General features: G+C 34.6%; 1 protein-coding gene across 5 annotated transcripts in view; it reads left to right on the plus strand.

Annotated features, from left to right (window-relative positions):
- Positions 1 to 22,667, plus strand: part of GPHN (gephyrin) — a 653,508-nt gene that overhangs the window by 295,113 nt on the left and 335,728 nt on the right. The window lies entirely within an intron of this gene.

Raw genomic sequence — 22,667 nt, forward strand, 5'->3', positions numbered from 1 at the left:
CATGATCCCAGCATCCTGGGATCGAGTCCCGCATCGGGCTCCTTACTCATTGGGGAGCCTGCTTCTCCCTCTGCCTCTGCCTGCCATTCTGTCTGCCTGTGCTTGCTCTCTCTCCCTCTCTCTCTCTGACAAATAAAAAAAAAGGAATGAGAAACAAGACAGAAACAGAAGACAAATAATAAAATGGCATGTTTAAGTGCTAAGATGTCAATAATTACCTTAAATATAAATAATTTAAATATACGAGTGAAAAGACAAAAACTGACATAATGAATTTTTAGAAATGATCCAGTATATATCATTATCAAGAAACTCATTTCAAAAACAATGACATATGTAGATTGAAAGTAAAAAGATACACTGTGAAAATGTTAATTTTTAGAGGAGAGTTCTCAAGTCAGTAATCCATATTTCTTTCTCTAGAAACTAGATAAAGATGAGCCAGATATTGTCAAAGCAAGAAGACAGGTAATACTCAAGAATTGGTATCAGTGAAATTGAAAATGGTAAAATAATGGGGAAGAAGCTGACTCTTGAAAACTCAATAAAATTGATACATATTAGACTAATGAAGATAAAGGAGAAAAGATAAAATTATTGATACCCGGATTGAACAAAGACTGTTGCTACAAATCTTCCATCAATTAAATGGATAATTAGAAAATACTATGAAAAACTTCATAAATTGGACAACTTAGCAGAAATGGACCACTGCCTCAAAACCCACAAACTACCAAAATTAACCAAGACCAAGTAGGCAATGTGTGTAGTCTTATAACCGTAAAAGAAATTAAATTCATAATGAAAAATCTCCTAAAAAACAAATCCGCAGGCCCAGATGGTTTACTGTAGAGCTCTGCCAAACACTGAAGAAGAATTGCCATCAATTTTAGTCAGTCTTTTCCAGAAAGTAGTAGGGCAGGAAATACTACCACCTTATTTTATGATGCTAGTATTACTCTGCTAGCAGAATTAGAAAAACACAGTACAAAAAATGAAAACTGCAGACCAGTATTTATCATAAACTCAAATCTACAGATATTACCAAATGTAATCCAACAAGGTATAAAAGAAATTTTGTACCACTACCAAATGGGATTTATTTGAGGTATGCAAAACTTGTCCAACTTAGGAAAGGCAATCAGTCTAATTCGTTATATCAATAAGTTAAGAAAGTTTTTATGATTATATCAATTGATGCAGAAAAAGTGTTTGACAAAATCTAAAATCCATTCATGATTAAAAAAAAAAATTCTGCAAACCAGGAATAGAAGGAAACTTCCTGAACTTGACAAAGAACATGTACAAAAAATTTTACTGCTAAAAACATACTTAATGGTGAAAAAAATAAATGAATGCTGTCCTCCTAAGATCAGGAGCAAAACAAGGTTGTCTACTCTCACTACTTTTTCCCAACTGAGTACTAGAAGTTCTAAGTAGTACAATAAGGCAAGAAAAGTATTAAAAGGCACAAAGTTTGTGGATTAAGAAACAAAACCCTCTATTTGCAAACTGTATCATTATCTACATAGAAAAAGTATCTATAGAAAAATTCCTACAACTAATAAGTCAAGTGAGTTAATTTGGGGAATGTAGATCAACAGGTACACACAAAAACACCAATTGCATTTTTATATGCTGACAACAGTTAGAAACTGAAATTTAAAATTTAAAACTGAAATTTAAAAGACGGTACTATTTACCGTCACTCCAAAGAAAGTTGAATACTTAGGTATGCACTTAAGAATATACCTATGTTAAATCTGTATGCTGAAAACTACAAAATGCTAAAGAAATAAAGGGACACCTAAGGAAATGGACAAACAAGCTATGTTCATGAACTGAGAGATTGAACATACTAAAGATGTCAGTTCTTCCCCTGTTCATATATAGGTTTATGTGATTCCTATCGAAAACCCAACAAGTTGGTTTTTTTTTTTTTGTAGACATACAATTATATAATTTATTCTTAAATTATATGGAAAAGCTTAGGTCCTAAAACAGGTAATACAATTTTGAAAAAGAACAAAGTGGAAGGACTCTTTCCAGTGGTGAGATTTACAGTAATCAAGATAGTGTAGTATTGGGGCGCCTGGGTGGCTCAGTGGGTTAAGCCGCTGCCTTCGGCTCAGGTCATGATCTCAGAGTCCTGGGATCGAGCCCCGCATCGTGCTCTCTGCTCAGCAGGGAGCCTGCTTCCTCCTCTCTCTCTGCCTGCCTCTCTGCCTGCTTGTGACCTCTCTGTCAAATAAATAAATAAAATCTTTAAAAAAAAAAAAAAGATAGTGTAGTATTGGCAGAAAGACACATGAAACAGAATAAACAACCCATAAGACTTACACAGATATGGGGGCGCCTGGGTGGCTCAGTGGGTTAAAGCCTCTGCCTTCAGCTCAGGTCATGATCCCAGGGTCCTGCTCATCAGGGAGCCTGCTTCCTCCTCTCTCTCTGCCTACTTGTGATCTCTGTCTGTAAAATGAGTGAATAAAATCTTTAAAAAAAACAAAAAAGACTTAGATATGTTCTTTATTTTTAAGATTTTATTTATTTATTAGAGAGAGAGCGTGCATAAGCAGGGGGAGTGGCAGACAGAGGGAGAAGTAGGCTTCCTACTGAGCAAGGAGCCCAATGTGGGACTCTATCCCAGGACCCTGGGATCATGACCCTTGCTGAAGGCAGATGCTTAAGCAACTCAGGCATCCCCATAGATAGGTTTAATAGTTTTAAATAAAGCTGCAAAAGCAATTCAACGAATTACCTTTTCAACAAATAATGTTGGAACAATTGGATATCCATAACCAAAAAGAAAAAAAAGAAACAACCTAAATCTCACACCTTATACAAAAATTAACTCTATTTTAGCCATTCTGACTGGTATGAGATGGATTATCTCATTTAGTTTTGATTTGTATTTCCCTGATGATGAGTGATGTTGAGCATCTTTTCATGTGTCTGTTAGCCATCTGGATGTCTTTAGAAAAATGTCTATTCGTGTCTTCGGCCCTTTTCTTAACTGGATTATTTGTTTTTTGAAGGTGTTGAGTTAGACAAGTTCTTTATAGATTTTAGATACTATATCTAAATATATATCAGATTCATATCAGATATGTCATTTGCTGATATCTTCTTTCATTCCATAGGTTGCCTTTAAGTTGTTGGTGATTGTTTCCTTTACTGTGCAGAAGCTTTTTATCTTGATGAAGTTCCAATGGTTTATTTTGGCTTTGGTTTCCCTTGCCTCAGGAGACATATCTAGTAAGAAGTTGCTACAGTTGATGTGAAAGAGGATACTACTATGTTCTCCTCTAGGATTTTGATGGATTCCTGTCTCACATACAGGCCTTTCATCCATGTTGAATTTATTTTTGTATATGGTATAAGAAAGTAGTCCAGTTTCATTCTTTTGCATATTGTCCAGTTTTCCCAACAGCGTTTGTTGAGAGAATCTTTTTTCCTTTGGAGATTCTTAACTGCTTTGTTGAAGATTAGTTGACCATATAGTGGTAGGTTCATTTCTGGATCTTCTATTCTGTTCCATCGATCTGTGTGTTTGTTTTTATGCCAGTACTATACTGTCTTATCACCATAGCTTTGTGATTTAACTCAAAGCCTGGAATTGTGATGCTTCTAACCTTTTCTTTTTCAAGATTGCTCTGGCTATTCGGGGTCTTTTGTTGTTCCATACAACTTTTAGGATTGTTTGTTCTAGCTCTGTGAAAAATGATGGTGTTATTTTGATAGGGAATGCATTAAATGTGTAAATTGCTTTGGTTAGTACAGACATTTTAATAATATTTGTTCTTCCAGTCCATGAGCCTAGAATGATTTTTCCATTTTTGTGTCTTCTTCAATTTCATTCATCAGCTTCTTATATTTTTTAGTTGAAAGGTCTTTCACCTCTTTGGTTAAATTTATTCCTAGGCATTTTATTCTTTTGACTGCAATTGTAAAGGGGATTTTTTTATTGATTTCTTTTTCTGGTAATTCATTATTAGTGTATAGAAATTTAACAGATTTTTGCATAATAATTTCATATCCTGAAGCTTTACTGAATTACTTTATTCTAATAATTTTTTGGTGCAGTATTAGGGTTTCTATATATAGTATGTCAGCTGCAAATAGTGGTAGTTCTGCTTCTTACTTTTCAATTTGGGTAACTTTTATTTCTTTTCTTACCTAATTGCTGGGGCTAAGACTTTTAATACTATTTCAAATAAAACCAGTGAGTGTTGACATCTTGTCTTATTCTTGATCTTAGATAAAAAAAAACTTTGAGCTTGGGCACCAGGGTGGCTCAGTCTTAAGCATTAAGCATCTGCCTTCAGCTCAGGTCGTGATCCCAGGGTCCAAGGATCAATGCCCACATCGGGCTCCCTGCTCTGTGGGAAGCCTGCTTCTCCCCCTCGCACTCCCCCTGCTTTTGTGCCCCCCCCTTCTCTCTGTGTCTCTCTGTCAAATAAATAAATAAATAATCTTAGAAAAAAAAAAGGTTTGAGCTTTTCACTGTTGAGTATGATATTTGCTATGGGTGTGACATATATGCCCTTTATTATGTTGAGATACATTCCCTCTATTATCTACTTTCTGAGGGCTTTTATTATAAGTGGAGGTTACATTTTGTCAGGTGCTTTTTGTGCATCTACTGAGATGATTATGTGATTTTTTTCTTTCATTTTGTTAATGGGTGTAATGTTGATTCATTTGTGAATGTGGAACTATTCTTGTATCCCTGGATATAGCTCCACTTTGATCATGGTGTATGATATTTTTAATGTATTCCTGTTCAGTTTGCTAATATTTTGGTCAAGATTTTTGCATCTCTATTAAGAACATTGGATTATAATTTTTATTTTTTGCAGTGTCCTTATCTGGTTTTGATGTCAGGGTAATGCTGGTCTTGTAAAATGAGTTTGAAAGCATTTCTTCCTATTCAGCTTTTTGGAGAAGTTTGAGAAGGATAGGCATTAAATCATTTTTGAATGTTTGATAGAATTTACCAGTGAAGCCATGGGATCTTGACTTTTACTTTGGGGATTTTTTGATTACTGATTAAATCTTCTTACTTGTGATCACTTTATTTATGTTGTCTATTTCTTCCTGATTCACTCCTGTAAGATAGTATATATCTAGGAATGTATCATTTTTTTTCTAGGTTGTCCAATTTGTTGATATGTAATTGTTCATAGTAACCTCTTATGATCCTCTGTAGTTCTGTGGTATAAGTTATAACTTTCCTCTTCATTTCTGATTTATTTCAGCCCACTCTCTTTTTTTCCTGGGAGTATTGAGCTAAGTTTTTGTCAGGTTTTTTTTGTTGTTGTTTGTTTGTTTTTTTCAAAGAACCAACTCTTAGTTTCATTGCTCTTTCCTTTTGTCTTTTTAGTCTTTATTTCATTTATCTCATTCTGTTAGTTATTATATCCTTCCTTAAACTACTCTTGGGCTTGATTTATCCTTCTTTTTCTGGTTCCTTTATGTGTAAATTTCGTTTGAGATTTTTCTTGTTTCCTCAAGTAGGTTTGTTTTGCTATGAATGTCTCACTTAGAACTGCTTTTGCTGCATGCAGTAGATTTTGGTATATCCTTTTTTTGTTTTCATTTTTCTTGAGGTTAGTTTTTTTGTTGTTACTGTTTCTCTTGTTTTTGTTTCTTTGATGACCCAGCGGTTGTTCAGTAATGTGTTGTTTAATCTCCATGTTTTTGTAATTTTTTCCAGTTTCCTTCTTAAAATTGATTTCTAGTTCACATCATTGTGGTAAGAAAAGATACTTTATATGATTTCAGTCCTCTTGAATTTATTGAGACTTGTCTTATGGCCTAACATGTGGAGTGTCCTGGAGAATGTTCTATGTGCGCTTGAGAAGAATTGTGTTACTTGCTGCTTTTGGATGGAGAGTTCTATATATAAATATTGAGTCCATCTGATCTAATATATTGTTCAAGGCTGATGCTCCCTTATGATTTTCTGTCTGGATAATTTATCTTTTGATGTAAGTAGGGTGTTAAAAGTCCCTTCTTATTATTATATGCTGTCAATTTCACCCTTTATGTCTGCTAATAATAGCTATACTATTTTGATGCTCCTATGTTGGGTACTTATATATTTATAAATGTTATATCTTCCTACTGTTTTATCATTATGTAATGCCCTTCTTTGTTTTTTATTACAGTATTTGTTTTAAAATCTGTTTTGTCTGATATGAGTATAGTTATACTCTTTGCATTGGCATGAATATCTTTTTATATCCCTTCATTTTCAGTCAGTATATGTCTTTACTTCCAAAGTGAGTCTCTTGTAGAAAGTATGTAGATGAATCTTGTTTTGTCTGTTTTGTTTTGTTTTTGTCCTTTCAGTCACTTTGTATCTTTTGATTGGAGCATTTAGTCCTTTTACATTTAAAGTAATTATTGATTGGTGTATACTTACTGCCATTTTGTTCATTGTTTTCTGCCTGTTTTTGTAGTTCTAATCTGTTTCTTGTCTCTTGTGGTATGTTTTCTTTCTCTAGTTTTTTTTAGATTATTTTATATTATCTTTTGTATATTTACTATAAGTTTTTGCTTTGTGGTTACCGTGAGGTTCACATTTAACATTCTAAGTATAGAATTCTATTCAGTATATTTAGGTTGATAGCAACTTAAATTTGAACACATTCCAAAACTGTATTTTTACAACTTCTCCTGAAGTTTTATATTTTTATTTTTATTTACTTATTTTTAAGATTTTTTTTTTTTTAATTTGACAGAGAGAGTCAGAGAGCACAAGCCAGGGGAATGGCAGAGGGAGAGGAAGAAGCAGGCTTCCAGCTGAGCAGGGAGCCAGATGTGGGGCTTGATTCCAGGCCCCTGGGGTCATGACCTGAACTGAAGGCAGATGCTTAACCAACTAAACCATCTAGGTGCCCCAAGTTTAATGTTTTTAAAGACACATTTGACCTATTTTACGTCTTTTTATTGTATGTGTGCCTTAACTCTTTTAGTTTAATTATGTTACTTTTCTTTTTACCCTTTAGAGTAGATTCATAAGTGATTTCTACTATCTTTATATATAGGTATCTTTTCTGGTGAGATTTTTACTTTCATATATTTTCTTATTATTATTTAGTGCCATTTCTTTGCTATTTAAAAAATTCCCTTTAACCTTTCTTATAAGGCCAGTTTATTGGTGATGAACACCTTAAGCTTTTGCTTCTCTGAAGAATTCTTATCTCTCCTTCAATTCTGAATGATAATCTTGTCAGGTAGGGATTTCTTAGTTTGAATTTCTCCTTTTAGGACTTCAAATTATGTCATGTCACTTTCTTCTGACCTCAAAGTTTTACCTGAGAAATCTGCTGATAGCTTTATTAGGTTTCCCTTGTATTTAACAAATTGCTTTTCTCTTGCTGCCTTTTGGATTCTGTCTTTATCTTTTAACTTTTATATTTTAATTAGAATATGTCTTGGTGTGGATCTCTTTGGGTCCTTTTTTTTTTTTTTTTTTTTAATTCTCTTTGCTTCCTGGACATAGATGTCTATTTCCTTCCCCATGTTAGAGAAGTTACAGCAACTGTTTCTTTTCTAACTATTTCTTTTCAGTCCCTTTCTCTCTCTCTCTCTCGTCCTTCACAAATGTTATTCCACTTAATGTTGTTCTATCATTCTCTTAAGTTATCTTCATTTTATAAAAGTCCTTTTTCTATTTGCTGCCATGTCTGGGTGTTAATGCTTTGTTTTCCAGCTCACTGATCCATTCTTCATTTCAGTAGTTAACTGTTGAACTCCTGTAGTGTATTTTTCAATTCAGTTACTATATTTTTTTAGTTCTGTGTCTTCTGTTTGACACTTTCTTATATTTCCTGTATCTTTGTTAAAGTTTTCACTCTGTCCTTCTATTCTTTTCCTGAGAGTTTAGTGAGTACCTTTATGACCATTATTTTGATTTCTTTATCAGACAGTTTATCTCTGTAACATTATGGCCTTCTTTGAGTTTTATCTTGTTTTCACAATTGGAAGATATTTTCCTTTTTCTTCATTTTGCTTAACTCTGTTTGATTCTGTGTATTAGGCAAAATAGCTACCTCCTCTCAGTCTTAAAGGAGTTGTCTTATGTACATGGTGATAAACCTTTTCATTCTCCCTTGCACTTGTTCTTGGTTATCTCTTGAACCTTTGTGATTGTCTAAATATGCTGATTATCTTTTATATGTCCTTGTTTATGAGGATCTTTCAAGATCTCTCAGTGTCCCAAGAGGAAAAGTCTCATTTATCAACTACTTTTAGGCTGGTAGAAGCAAGACCCTTGAGTAGCAGCTTTTTGGTCCAGTGTATTGTCTATTTTGGTAATTTTATATTTGCACTTGAAAAAGTCTATACTTTCTGCAGTTTAGATTTAGTGTTGTATATAAATAACTATGAGGGAGATTTGTCTGTTTCTCCTTTTAATTCTATCAAATTCTTCCTTATATTTTTTGTAGCTATGTTATTGTTTGTTTATAAATATTTTTATATTTGCTTATTGAATTGAATCTATTATCAATGCAATATATTCCTCATCTAACATTTCTTGCCTTATAGTCTACTTGGTTTGATATAATATTGCTACAACTACTTTACTTTGGTTGATGTTTGCATAACATTTCTTTTTCTGTCATATACTTTTGTCTTTTCTTATTATTATATTTAAAATATAAATGTCTCTTATAAGTATCTTTGTACTTCTTCCCTGAACACTTGTTTTTCACTTACATTTATTATAATTATTAATATTGTTCTTACTGTTTATTTCCTATTTGGCTCATTAGTTTGTGTTCCCTCTCCTTTTTTTCTTCCTTTTGATTGATAGGATAGCTTTTATTATTTAGTTTTTACTTTTATTAATTTGTTAGTTATATATAGTTTGAGTGGGTTCATTGTGGGAGTTTTGGGGAGATTTTTTGCTGGGATTGTGTGTGTGTGTGTGTGTGTGTGTTTGTGTGTGTGTGTGAGAGAGAGAGAGAGAGAGATTGATTTATCCCAGGGTTCATTACAACATGTACCTGTTACCTTTTTAAATACTAATCATTACTTTTGCCATTTCTCATAATAACTTAGGGAGATTTTTAAACATTGCTTTTGACTATTGCTTCTTCCCATTTTGTCTTCTCTTTTTGGGGTTTAATTATACAGATATTAGACCTTTTGAAAGTATGTCTCACACATATGGTTTGGTTTTTTTTTTCATTCTTTCTACTTTCTCTACATTTGTCTTTAATATTCTTGCATTCTACAACATTTTTCCTTTTGACCTATGTTTACATTCTTTAATGCTGATAAACTTACCCATTTAGATCCAAGTTCTAGTATATTGTAATTTTATGTGCTAATGCATTCATTTAATTTTTTTCTAGATTCTAATTTTCTGTTGAAATGTTCCATCATTTCATCTTTTTTTTTTAAACATTCTATTTTCTTGAATATATTAATTATGGTTTACTTTAAAGTTCCTGTCCACAAACTCCACATGCATCTGTTGTGGGGTTTTTTATCTCTTTTTTTCATCTTAATATTGGGTTTTATTTTCTTGTATGCCAAATAATTTTTATAAATTTATTATATATGTTAAGGAACCATATTGTTTGTAGATAATTTATCACTCATCATAGAATGTCTCCCTTTTCTCCCTTCCTACTGATAGGCAGAAAGTATGAGAAGCTGATCACTCCAGTGCAGTCAGGAACTGATCTGGGTTAGAGCTCGGTTGAGAATAGTGTGTTTATATCCCTTTATTCCTGAATGACACTAGGAGATTTAGCTCTGATAGTCATAGGGTCAAGCCTAGCTCACTTGCCTGCAGCCTAACCAATTTAAGCCTCAAAAACTGGCAAATATCTTGAAGGGAAAACTAGCATTGTTCTATGGTCAGGCTCACTTTCCTAGCAGGTCTTTGTTTTTTTAAGTGCTATGAGCAATGCAAAAGATTTTACACTGTCTTTAATCTTGTTTCATTTTAAGCCTTATGTATAGCACCACAGTCTAGTTGTTCTAAGGAGAAAAACATCCATGTGTTCAAGTGTATTCACATTTCTAATTCCTAAATGCCTAAAAGCTTTCTGGTTTATTTTCCTGCCAGTAGAGACTCTTCTCATAGAAAAGCTGATGGTCAGCCCTTTGACCCAAATCATCAAATAGCCCCAGTAAGGATGGGTTGGTGGGTAGATGTGAAAAACTAGACAGTGTTAGTTTAACTCAGAAATGTTTTCCCATTTCTGGAATTTTACTTTGTCTAATTTATTGCTTCTGTAGTTCTCTTATGTCTTTAGAAGTAAGATTTGTGTAATTATCTGATTTTGGTTACTTGTTACTATATGGGTGTTGACCTGCTGTGACCTACTGTATTCTGCCCAAAAGCAGAGCTCCTTTTTTATATTTTTTAAATTAATTATTACCAGAATATAGACAAACTGTTTGTTTTTGTGTATAAATCCTTTATTTATGAAACACTTTTATCATATCTAGTAGCATATTTGTTGATTAAGCTTTAGTAAAATGAAATTATAAAGTAAAATCCTTTTGCCAGAATTATGGTTTGCTTAATGTTTGATCTGTCAAGCACTGTTGTAAGTGCTTTAGAAAGACTAATGTGTTTTAATTTTTATAAAAAAATGAGGTAGGTATTATTATTATTGTCCCTGTTCATAAGTGAGAAAAATGAGGCAAACAGTTTAAGAGGTATGTACAATATCACACAGCAACTACTGGTGGAACCAGATTCATTCTCAGAATCTAGATTCTGTTATGATCTTAAGAGTTGTGGTAGCATACATATAAGATATTATTCACCTAGTCTTTCTACATGAATACTGCAATCCCACCTACGAGCATATACTTCAGTATGTTACTTTCTGATAACCCCCCCGTCTTTTTATCCCCCAAGTTTTTAAATTCTAGTTGGTTAACATACAGTGTAATATTCTTTTTTTTTTAAGATTTTATTTATTTATTTGACAGAGAGAGAGATCACAAGTAGGCAGAGAGGCAGATGGAGGGGTGGGAGAAGCAGGCTCCCTGCTGAGCATCCAGCCCAGTGAGATCCGGGGCTCCATCCCAGGACCCTGAGATCATGACCTGAGCCAAAGGCAGAGCCTTAACCCACTGAGCCACCCAGGCCCCCCTGTGATATTCATTTTAAGTGTAGAATTCAATGATTGGTACTTAGATACAGGGCCTGGATATGGTGCTCATCACAAGTGCCCTCCTTAATTGCCATCACCTATTTAACCAATCCCCACTGACATCCCCTCTGATAACCATTAGTTTGTTCTCTATAGTTAGGATCTGTTTCTTGGTTTTCCTCTTTTTCCCCACACATATGCACATATACATAGATACATATATATGGGTGTGTGTATACACACACACTCTACATCTTCCTTATCCAGTCATCAGTCAATGGGCATTTGGTCTCTTTCCATAATTTGGCTATTGTTAATGCTGCTATAAACATCAGGGTGCATGTATCCCTTCAAATTAATATTTTTGTATCCTTTGGGTAACTACCTAGGAGTGTAATTGCTGGATCATAGGATAGTTCTATTTTTAACTTTTTGAGGAACATCCATACTGTTTTCCAGAGTGGCTACACCAGTTTCCATTCCCAACAATATAAGAGGTCTCCCCTTTCTCCACATCCTCACCAACACCTATTATTTCCTCTGTTAATTTAACCATTCTGACAGGTATGAGGTAATATCCCAGTGTAGTTTTGATTTGTATTTACATGATGAGTGATGTTGAACATCTTTTAAGTGTCTGTTGGCCATCTGTGATATTCCCTTCTCTTAAACTGGAATGCTGTTCCTAAATTTCCTTAAATCTCTCATTCACCCATTTATTTATTCAATAATAATAATAATGTATTTAACATTTGTTCTTTTTGTATATTTAAGCTCTTGGTTATGTCTTCCAGTTTCATAGCTTTCATTTGTGTTCTATTTCATAAATTAAACTTTTTATTGAAGTATAATATTCTATATGAGTTGCAAATTAAAATTAGATTAAAGGTATGAACCTTGATTATCACAAAGTGTAGTTATTGTTTTGTTAAAGTACATTTGGATTGTTCCCGTTTGGAACTACTATGAATAATGCCATAGATATGATCTTGAACATGTCTTTTGGTGCAAACAGGTATGCATAGACATTAGAGACTCACTTAGCAAACTAAATATGACCCAGAAATACTAGTTCATAGAGTATGGAAATGAATAATTTTACTAGATTCGGCAGTTTTCTCAGGTAGATGTATAAATTTATAGTCTCATCATCATTTTATGAGAACTCCAGTTTGCTTCATAGTCTCATTAATATGTAGTACTGTCAGTCTTTTTTAATTTCTGTTTTCCCAATGACCAATGATATTGTTATATATTGCCATTTGGATATCCTCTTTTGTGAAGTGACTGTACATGTCTTTCACTTTTAAAAGATTAGGTTAACTGTATTTTTCTTATTTATTAATAAGTGTTCTCTAAATGTTCTAGATATGCATCCTTTGTTTGATATATGTATTACACATTTATTGTCCCACTCTGTTTCTTCCCTGTTTACTTTCTTAAAGGTGTCTTTGATGAATAGAAATCATTTAATTTTAAAATAGGTCATTTTGTCAATCTTTTCAATATAGTTGTTAAGTAAATAGTTGTTGATTAAATGAATGAACCTGAAAACGTTCATTGTCTAATAGAAGAGACAGTTTTATTTTATTATAAAATGTAATTTTTAAATTAAATATATGTATAAAATTTTTTCAGAGTACAGAGGAGATAGTGACTAACTCTGGCTAGGGGGTCAAGGAATTCTTCATGGAGAATATGATGGAAAAGACTTCAAAAAATGTAAAAAATGACACTAAACATTAATAAACAATGTTTTGAGGAGTACAAGTCCATACATTATTAATAATTGCAGAGCATGAGGCTGGAAAGTTGGGTTGGAGTCACATTATAAATGATTTGAATGGCCCCTTGATGGGTGTTAAGGAGGGCACATATTGCATGAAGCACTGGGTGTTACATGTATGTAATGAATGAATGAATCTTGGAACACTGCATCAAAAACTAGTGACGTACTATATGGTGACATAACATAATAAAAATAATAATTTTAAAATGATATGAATGTCTTAGGGAGGGAAACTTCTAAAAATTTTGAAGGAAAGACATTTCCAGATTTATTTCAGAGGATTTCTTTTCCTTATCAAAATGAATTTGAAGGAGGTATAGAAGTATTGGCTAAGTTTTTATATACAAGTATTGGCTAACATTATACCACAATAGTATACTTTCTTTAACCTTACTAAAATAATTTTCCTCTGTTATTTTCACTAATAGACATTTAGATTATATTGTAACATCTTAAAGAGACTTTTCATTGCTCATATTCTAATGGAAAACAAAACCACAGTAACAGTTATTACTGTAAGAGTTACTATAAATCAGACCTGTTATATTCTACATAGTATGAAATATCAATGAATAAAACTGTTCCAGATAATTTTTGTTAAGATTTTTAACTAGAATTAAAGTAATTACATAATATATGTTATCCATGCCTAATTTTTTGTCTAGCTGTACTCAGCCAGGAATAAAATGTTCAAAGGAAAATCCACATCATATACAAAACTTTGTCGAAGGTATATCATTGACGTTTGAGAGAAGGTGACATAATTGTGACAGGAATTCTTCTATTTTCTGCCCATTATATAATTTCAATATGAAGATGTATTGTCACATCACATTCTCACATTGGTATATACAGAAGCTTGTAATAAGTAATGTGGTTTGACAAAGTATCTTTGCTTCCTTAAGAAGTTTCATAATGTGTGGGGATGTACACGTGTGCATACAAACAGGGACCTATTTTTTAAGTTTTTATTCTGTATCCAGAATTATAGTAGATGCTTTTCATGTTCACATTTACTTTATACTTTTTTTTATTTTTAATTTTTTAATTTATTAGTGTATAATGTGTTATTTGCTTCAGGGGTACAGGTCTGTGATTCATCAGTCTTTTTATTTTTTATTTTATTTTTTTTTAAAGATTTAATTTATTTATTTGACAGAGATCACAAGTAGGCTGAGAGACAGGCAGAGAGAGAGGGGAAGCAGGCTCCCTGCTGAGCAGAGAGCCCGATATGGGGCTTGATCCCAGGACCCTGGGTTCATGACCTGAGCCGAAGGCAGAGGCTTAACCTACTGAGCCACCCAGGTGCCCCGTGATTTATCGGTCTTACAGAATTCACAGCACTCACCATAGCACATACCCTCCCCAGTGTCAAAAACCCAGTCACCCTAGACCTCCCTTCCCCTCCCCCTAGCAACCCTCAGTTTGTTTCCTGAGATTAAGAATCTCTTATGGTTTGTCTCCTCCCTGGTCCCATCTTTTTTTTGTTTGTTTGTTTAAGATTTTATTTATTTGTTAGAGAGAGAGAGGGAGCGAGCATGAGCACAGGCAGACAGAGTGGTAGGCAGAGGCAGAGGGAGAAGCAGGCTCCCTGCTGAGCAAGGAGCCCGATGTGGGACTCGATCCTAGGACGCTGGGATCATGACCTGAGCCGAAGGCAGCCGCTTAACCAACTGAGCCACCCAGGCGTCCCCCTGGTCCCATCTTGTTTCATTTCTTTCCCCTCCCTTCCTCCCTTGACCCCCCACCCTGCCTCTCAAATTCCTCATGTCAGAGAGATCATATGATAATTATCTTTCTCAGATTGACTTATTTCACTTAGCATAATACCCTCTAGTTCCATCCATGTCATTGCAAACGGCAAGATTTAGGGGTTATTTTTATGGCTGCATAGTATTCCATTGTATATATATACCACTTCTTTACATTCATCTGTTGATGGACATCTAGATTCTCTCCATACTTTGGCTATTGTGAACATTGCTGCTATAAACATTTGTGTGCACGTGCCCCTTCGGATCACTACATTTGTATCTTTAGCATGAATACCCAGCAGTGCAATTGCTGGGTTGTAGGGTAGCTCTAATTTCAACTTTTTGAGGAACCTCCTTACTGTTTTCCATAGTGGCTGCACCAACTTGCATTCCCACCAGCAGGGTAAGAAGGTTCCTCTTTCTCCACATCCTCACCAACATATGTCATTTCCTGACTTGGTAATTTTAGCCATTCTGACTGGTGTGAGGTGGTATCTCACTGTGGTCTTGATTTGTATTACCCTGATGCCGAGTGATGTTGAACACTTTTTCATGTGTCTCTTGGCCATTTGGATGTCCTCTTTGCAGAAATGTCTGTTCGTGTCTTCTGCCCATTTCTTGATTGGATTAGTTGTTCTATGGGTGTTGAGTTTGAGATGTTCTTTATAGATTTTGATTACTAGCCCTTTTTCTGATATGTCATTTGCAAATATCTTCTCCCATTCTGTCAGTTGTCTTTTGATTATGTTGCCTGTTTCATTTGCTGTGCAAAAGCTTTCGATCGTGATGAAGTCCCAATAGTTCATTTTTGCCCCTGCTTCCCTTGCCTTTGGCGACGTTTCTAGGAAGAAGTTGCTGCAGCTGAGGTCTAAGAGATTGCTGCCTGTGTTCTCCTCAAGAATTTTGATGGATTCCTTTCTCACATTGAGGTCTTTCATCCATTTGGAGTCTATTTTTGTGTGTGGTGTAGGGAAGTGGTCCAGTTTCATTCTTTTCCATGTGGCTGTACATTTTTCCCAATACCATTTGTTGAAGAGACTGTCTTTTTTCCATTGGACATTCTTTCCTGCTTTTTCGAAGATTAGTTGACTGTAGAGTTGAGGGTCTATTTCTGGGCTCTCTATTCTGTTCCTTTGATCTATGGGTCTGTTTTTGTGCTGGTACCATACTGTGTTGATGATTACAGATTTGTGATAGAGCTTGAAGTCCGGAATTGTGATGCCACCAGCTTTGGTTTTCTTTTTCAGCATTCCTCTGCTTATTTGGGGTCTTTTCTGATTCCATATAAATTTTAGGATTATTTGTTCCATTTCTTTGAAAAATAATTGTTGGGTTTTTTTTAAATTTAGTTTAATTTAATTTTTTTTCAGTGTTCCAAAATTCATTGTTTATGCACCCTACCCAATGCTCCATGCAATACGCCCTCCGTAATACCCACCACCAGGCTCACACCACCCACCCCCAAACCCATCAGTTTGTTTCACAGAATCCATAGACTCTCATGGTTTGTCTCCCCCTCCAATTTCCCCCAACTCACTTCTCCTCTCCATCTCCCAATGTCTTCTCTCTTATTCCTTAGGCTCCACAAGTAAGTAAAACCATATGATAATTAACTCTCTGTGCTTAACTTCTTTCACCCAGCATAATCTCTTCTAGTCCCATCCATGTTCATTCATCCTTTCTGATGGAGGCATAATACTCCATTGTATATATGAACCATATCTTCTTTATCAATTATTCAGTTGAAGGGCATCTTGGTCCTTTCCACACTTTGTCGACTATGGCCATTGCTGCTATGAACACTGGAATACAGATGGCTCTTCTTTTCACTACATCTTTACCTTTTGGGTAAATGCCCAATAGTGCAATTGCAGGGTCATAGGGTAGCTCTATTTTTAATTTCTTAAGGAATCGCCACACTGTTTTCCAAAGTGGCTGCACCAACTTCCATTCCTACCAACAGTGTAAGAGGGTTCCCCTTTCTCCACATCCTCTCCAACACTTGTTGTGTCCTGTCTTATTAATTTTGGCCATTCTAACTGGGGTAAGGTGGTATCTCAGTGTGTTTTTGATTTGAATCTCCCTGTTGGCTAATGATGAATATTTTTTCATGTGTCTGTTAGCCATTTGTATGTCTTCTTTGGAGAAGAAGAATGGTCATGTCTTCTGACCATTTTTTGACGTGATTATCTGTTATGTGTGTTGAGTTTGAGGAGTTCTTTATAGATTTTGGATATCAGCCCTTCATCTATAGGGTCATTTGCAAACATCTTCTCCTATTCCATGGGTTGCCTCTTTGTTTTGTTGACTGTTTCCTTTGCTGTGCCGAAGCTTTTGATCTTGATTAAGTCCCAAAAGTTCATTTTCCTTTGCCTTTGGAGACTTGTCTTGAAAGAAGTTGCTGTAATTGATGTTGAAGAGATTACTGCCTAAGTTCTCCTCTAGGTTTTGATAGATTCCTGCCTCACATTGAGGTCTTTTATCCATTTTGAGTTTATCTTTGTGTATGGTGTAAGAGGATGGTGAAGTTTCATTATTCTATACGTAGCTGTCCAGTTTTCCCAGCACCATTTATTGAAGAGACTGTCTTTTTTCCGCTGGATATTTTTTCCTGCTTTGTTGAAGATTATTTATGACCATATAGTTGTGGGTCCATATCTGGGCTCTCTACTCTGTTCCACTGGTCTATGTGTCTGTTTTTGTGCCAGTGCCATGCTGTCTTGGTGATCATAGCTTTGTAGTAAAGCTTGAAATCAGGCAACGCGATGCCCCCAGTTTTGTTTTTCTTTTTCAACATCTCCTTAGCAATTCGGGGTTTCTTCTGGTTCCATACAAATTTTAGGATTGTCTGTTCCAGCACTTTGAAAAATGCCAGTGGAATTTTGCTTGGGATGACATTGAAAGTATAGATGGCTCTGGGCAGTATAGACATTTTAACAATGTTTATTCTTCTGATCCATGAGCATGGAATGCTTTTCCATCTTTTTGTGTCTTCTTCAATTTCTTTTGTGAGTGTTATGTAGTTCCTCGAGTGCAGATTCCTTACCTCTTTGGTTAGGTTTATTCCCAGGTATCTTATGGTTCTTGGTGCTATAAATGGAATCAATTCTCTAATTTCCTTTTCTATTTTTTCATTGTTAGTGTATAAGAAAGCAACTGATTTCTGTACTTTGATTTTGTATCCTGCCACATTACTGAATTGCTGTATGAGTTCTAGTAGTTTGGGGGTGGAGTCTTTTGGGTTTTCCATATAAAGTATCAAGTCATCTGCGAAGAGAGGGAGTTTGACTTCTTCTTTGCCAATTTGTATACCTTTTATTTCTCTTTGTTGTCTGATTGCTATTGCTAGGACTTCTAGTACTATGTTGAACAACGGTGGGGGAGTGGGCATCCTTGTCATGTTCCTGATCTCAAAGGGAAGGCTGTCAGCTTTTCCCCATTAAGAATGATATTTGCTGTGGGTTTTTCATAGATAGATTTTTTGAAGTTGAGGAATGTTTCCTCTATCCCTATACTTTGAAGAATTTGATCAGGAATGGATGCTGTATCTTGTCAAATGCTTTTTCTGCATCAATTGAGAGGACTACGTGGTTCTTCTCTCTTCTCTTATTGATTTGTTCTATCACATTGATTGATTTGCAAATGTTGAACCACCCTTGCATCCCATAGATTAATCCCACCTGTTCATGGTGGATAATCTTTTTAATGTGGTGTTGGACTCTATTAGGTAGGATCTTGTTGAGTGTTTGCATTTATTTTTTGAAGGACTTGGTGTAAGCTTCAACTACATTTACAAATATTTAGGAAATGTGTTGGTGTTTTCTCCAGTGGAGAAAAGTCGGGTTTTTGAGGAAGGTTTTAAAGAAATATATTTTTAGAATTCTAATTTTAAAGTGATTTGGAGTAGATTCTCAGAGCCAAAAAGGACAAGAGAGGGAGATCAGATAATATGAATAGAGAAGAGAAAATGGACAAGGAATGGATGAATCTGCCTAGAAAAATAAATGAGAAGTTAATGTGATTTTGTAAGTGTAGCTAATCTATTTCTTTCATTTCAGTGTATTTATTTTTTATTTTACTTTTTAATTACTGTATCAGAAAATGTCAAACCAAGATTTTCTAAAATAATGCATATTCAATCATATTATGTGCATTGATTATTGGTGAGAAAAATATTTTTGTACAATTACTAAAATCAAAGCTATTTTAAGTATTACATTGTCTTTTTCTCATCTTTTAAAATTTCTTGTGTGACGTGATGAATGTGTTTTAGCATAATATTCAGAATTTGCTTTAGTGATAGAAATGTCTGATAACATTCTGAAATTGCTTTACTAATACATATGTACAATCAGAATTTTGGAGATTACTCTTACAGAGATAAGACATATAGAGACATATAAACAAGAAAAGTTTGGTAAAATATGAAAAGTGCTATCTCAAAGGAATGACTGCTATTACACACAGGGAACAAATCGCCTGGGGGAGTCAGAGGAGACTTTAATAAGGTGTCCTAATGCTGTATCTCATTAAGTATAGATAGGAATTTCTTAGGTGGTTATATCAGACTCTTTTTTTTTTTTTTTTTTTTTTTACAGAGAGAGAGATCACAAGTAGGCAGAGAGGCAGGAGGCAGGCAGGGGGTGGGGGGAAGCAGGTTCCCACTGAGCAGAGAGCCCGATGCGGGGCTTGATATCAGACTCTTTAAAAAAAACAAAGAAAAATGTGACATTTCTCAAGTGATTTTATATTGCTGAGGTCTGCTTAATTCAGTGATTCATGTTTCCATCAATAAATGTAAAGAAAGGAAGAAAAATCTATTGCAATAGATGAGTATGAGACTCTAAGTAGATATATAGAACGTTGGCTTGTCTAAATTTACTTCCTCTTAGCTTTATTACTGTCCCATTTTTATCTTTTTTAGGTTCTGTAGTCTTCTGCAAGAGAAAAAATATTGCTAAAGATCTCTGTAGTGATGGTTTTCATTCTGTTCAATGTAAGAAAAATGTTAAATATTCATAAAGACATATGATATATGCAAAACAATTTTCTTAAGATGGTCACACTTCTTTCATAGCACTTCCATAGCACTATAATGATATAGTGAGGTACCAAATTAATTTATTCATACTTCTGAGCTCATTGACATAAAGTACATTTGTCATTGCATTTTTTTTCATTCCCACATTTTCCTGGCACATACTCGTCATTGGTATGGTTGTTTTGGTTTTTTTAATTTACATTCACCTACCTAACATATAGTGTATTAGTTTAAGAGGTAGAGGTCAGTGATTAATCAGTCTTATATAATACCCAGAGCTCATTATATCACATGCCTTCCTTAATGTCCATCACCCAGTTACCCCACACCCCCTCAGTTTATTTCCTATGATTGAGAGTCTCTTATGGTTTGTCTCCCTCTCTGATTTTGTCTTGTTTTATTTTTCCCTCCCTTCCCCTATAATCCTCTGTTTTGTTTCTTAAATTCCACATATGAATGAGATCGTATAATTGTCTTCTTGATTTGACTTATTTCACATAGCATAACACCCAAGAGTTCCATCCCTGTCATTGCAAATGGCAAGATTTCATTTTTTTTATGGCTGAGTAGTATTCCATTGTATATATATCCCACATCTTCTTTATTCATCTGTCGATGGACATCTGGGCTTTTTGCATAGTTTAGCTGTTGTGGACATTGCTGCTATAAACATTGGGGTTCAGGTACCTCTTCGGATCACTATATTTGTATCTTTGGGGTTAATACCTAATAGTGCAATTGCTGGGTCATAGATAGCTCTATTTTCAACTTTTTGAGGAACCTCCATACTGTTTTAGGCATTGGTATGTTTCTTAAACTGAAAGATTAAAATTGAGACTTCATGGTAATTTATTTAAACCTAATTCACATCAAGTTTACTTTCAAAACTATTTTGAAGATTTTTGTGAAGGATGTATAGACTTACAACTAATAAAATACAATAAAATATAAATTGAAAATAGCCTGAAAAAGAGGAGGATGCAAAGATACTAACTAGGAAAGTAGTTGTATTTATATTGTATCATTTCATTAAAACCACCATAAGACTTAGTGACAGCAATGATTTATTATTTCTCACAAATCTGTGGGTTTGCTGGGCTTACCTGGGTGTATTTTCTTCTGGTTTTACTTGGTGTCATTCATTTGGCTGAAATAATTTGCAACTAAGGCTGGAAAATCTAAGATAGCATCATACAGATGTCTGGGGCCTTGGTGCTATCTGTTTCACTGAGCTTTCTCTCTACATGTTCTCTTCATTCCGTTATTTAGACTGGATTTCCTTTCATGATAATAGAAGTTTACCAAGAGAGTGACAGTAGAAAATGTGAGACATTTTGAGAACGTGGCTTCAGAACTCATACACCATGATTTTTGCCCTCATCAGAGTTACAGTTCTGTCTCAGATATGGAATTGATGAAAACAGACTCCACCTTTTGACAGGAGATATGTGACTGTGTTTAACCTACTACAATAGAATATACTTAGTTGTCGAATATAAAATTTGTTTCTGAGCTGCCTGAAAATGAGGGGGAAATAAGACACTAAGGTTATCAAAATAAAGAACAAATACCAGAAAATTTGATTTGTAAAATCCCTTTATTTTTTCAATAATACCTGCAATTTTTAAAGAATTTGAAAAATGTGAAAGGAATTAAAATGTACTACAAATCTAATTATCCAGAAATAACTATCATAAGTTATAAAACGTGTCATCTTTCTATTCCTATGTTACAAATAGAAGAATGTATGAATGCTTAACTGAGTGAAAGCAATAGCTATACAAAACCAAAATAGTACTCTGAAGCTAATACGGAAGCATTTTATTTCATTTAAATAGGAAAAAAAGAAAGTGGGGGCACCTGGGTGGCTCAGTGGGTTAAGCCTCTGCCTCCAGCTCAGGTCATGATCTTGGGGTCCTGGGATCGTGCGGTCTCCCTGCTCTGTAGAGAGACTGCTTCCCCCTCTCTCTCTCTCTGCCTGTCTCTCTGCCTACTTGTGATCTCTGTCTGTCAAATAAATAAATAAAAATCTTAAAAAAAAAGAAAGCAAATGTGAGATTATATTATAAGATATGTGCTAAACAGATCTCTCTCAAGTTTAAAAATAAGGAAAATTATTAATAAGTTAGTCTTTTTTTAAAATGATTTTATTTATTTATTTGACAGAGAGAGACACAGCAAGAGAGGGAACATAAGAAGGGGGGTGGGAGAGGGAGAAGCAGGCTCCCCACTGAGCGAGGAGCCTGATGTGGGTCTCAATCCTAGGACCCCAGGATCATGACCTGAGCAGATGGCAGACGCTTAATGACTGAGGCACCCAGGCACCCCGTTAGTCATATTTTTTGCTATCTTTTTAAACTTTGGAGTTGGTCAAACTTCTGCTATGAAAGTTAACAATATTAGCACCACTGTATAACCTATCCTCTTCATACCATCAAATGTCTGATTATTATATAATTAAAAAAACAAAACCCTAATTGAACCATATCTAGTCTTCAGACTGAACTTATTTCAGAAACCACTGCAGAGCTGTAGAAAGAAAAATAAAGTAAGCCCAGACTGTATCAGACCTGGATGGACTTGAATAGAGAAAAATGGAGAAATAAAAAAAATAAAGACAATTTATAATCTTTGTTGGAATGCCCTGCTTTTCCCTCTTAGATTTTATTAAATATCCAATATTAGACTTTTTTCCCCAATATTAGACTATTTTATAAGCTCTTAATTTATAGTATTTCCTGTGTTTCATTTATTTTTAAGAATTTGATGCTTTCTTCCTCATTTTTTATACTGCATAAATACCCCAAACTGCAGTGTGTTTCAATCAATAACAAATCTGTTCCATGAATTGAGCTTCAAAATTTTCTTCTTTGATTGCTGAAATGAATCTGTGTTTCCTCACTGTATATGAGGTATTTGGTATGTGGATGTCTTAAGTGGGCTAGTAAGTT

This window comes from Lutra lutra, chromosome 7 (assembly GCF_902655055.1).
Source record: "Lutra lutra chromosome 7, mLutLut1.2, whole genome shotgun sequence".
Taxonomy (NCBI): domain Eukaryota; kingdom Metazoa; phylum Chordata; class Mammalia; order Carnivora; family Mustelidae; genus Lutra; species Lutra lutra.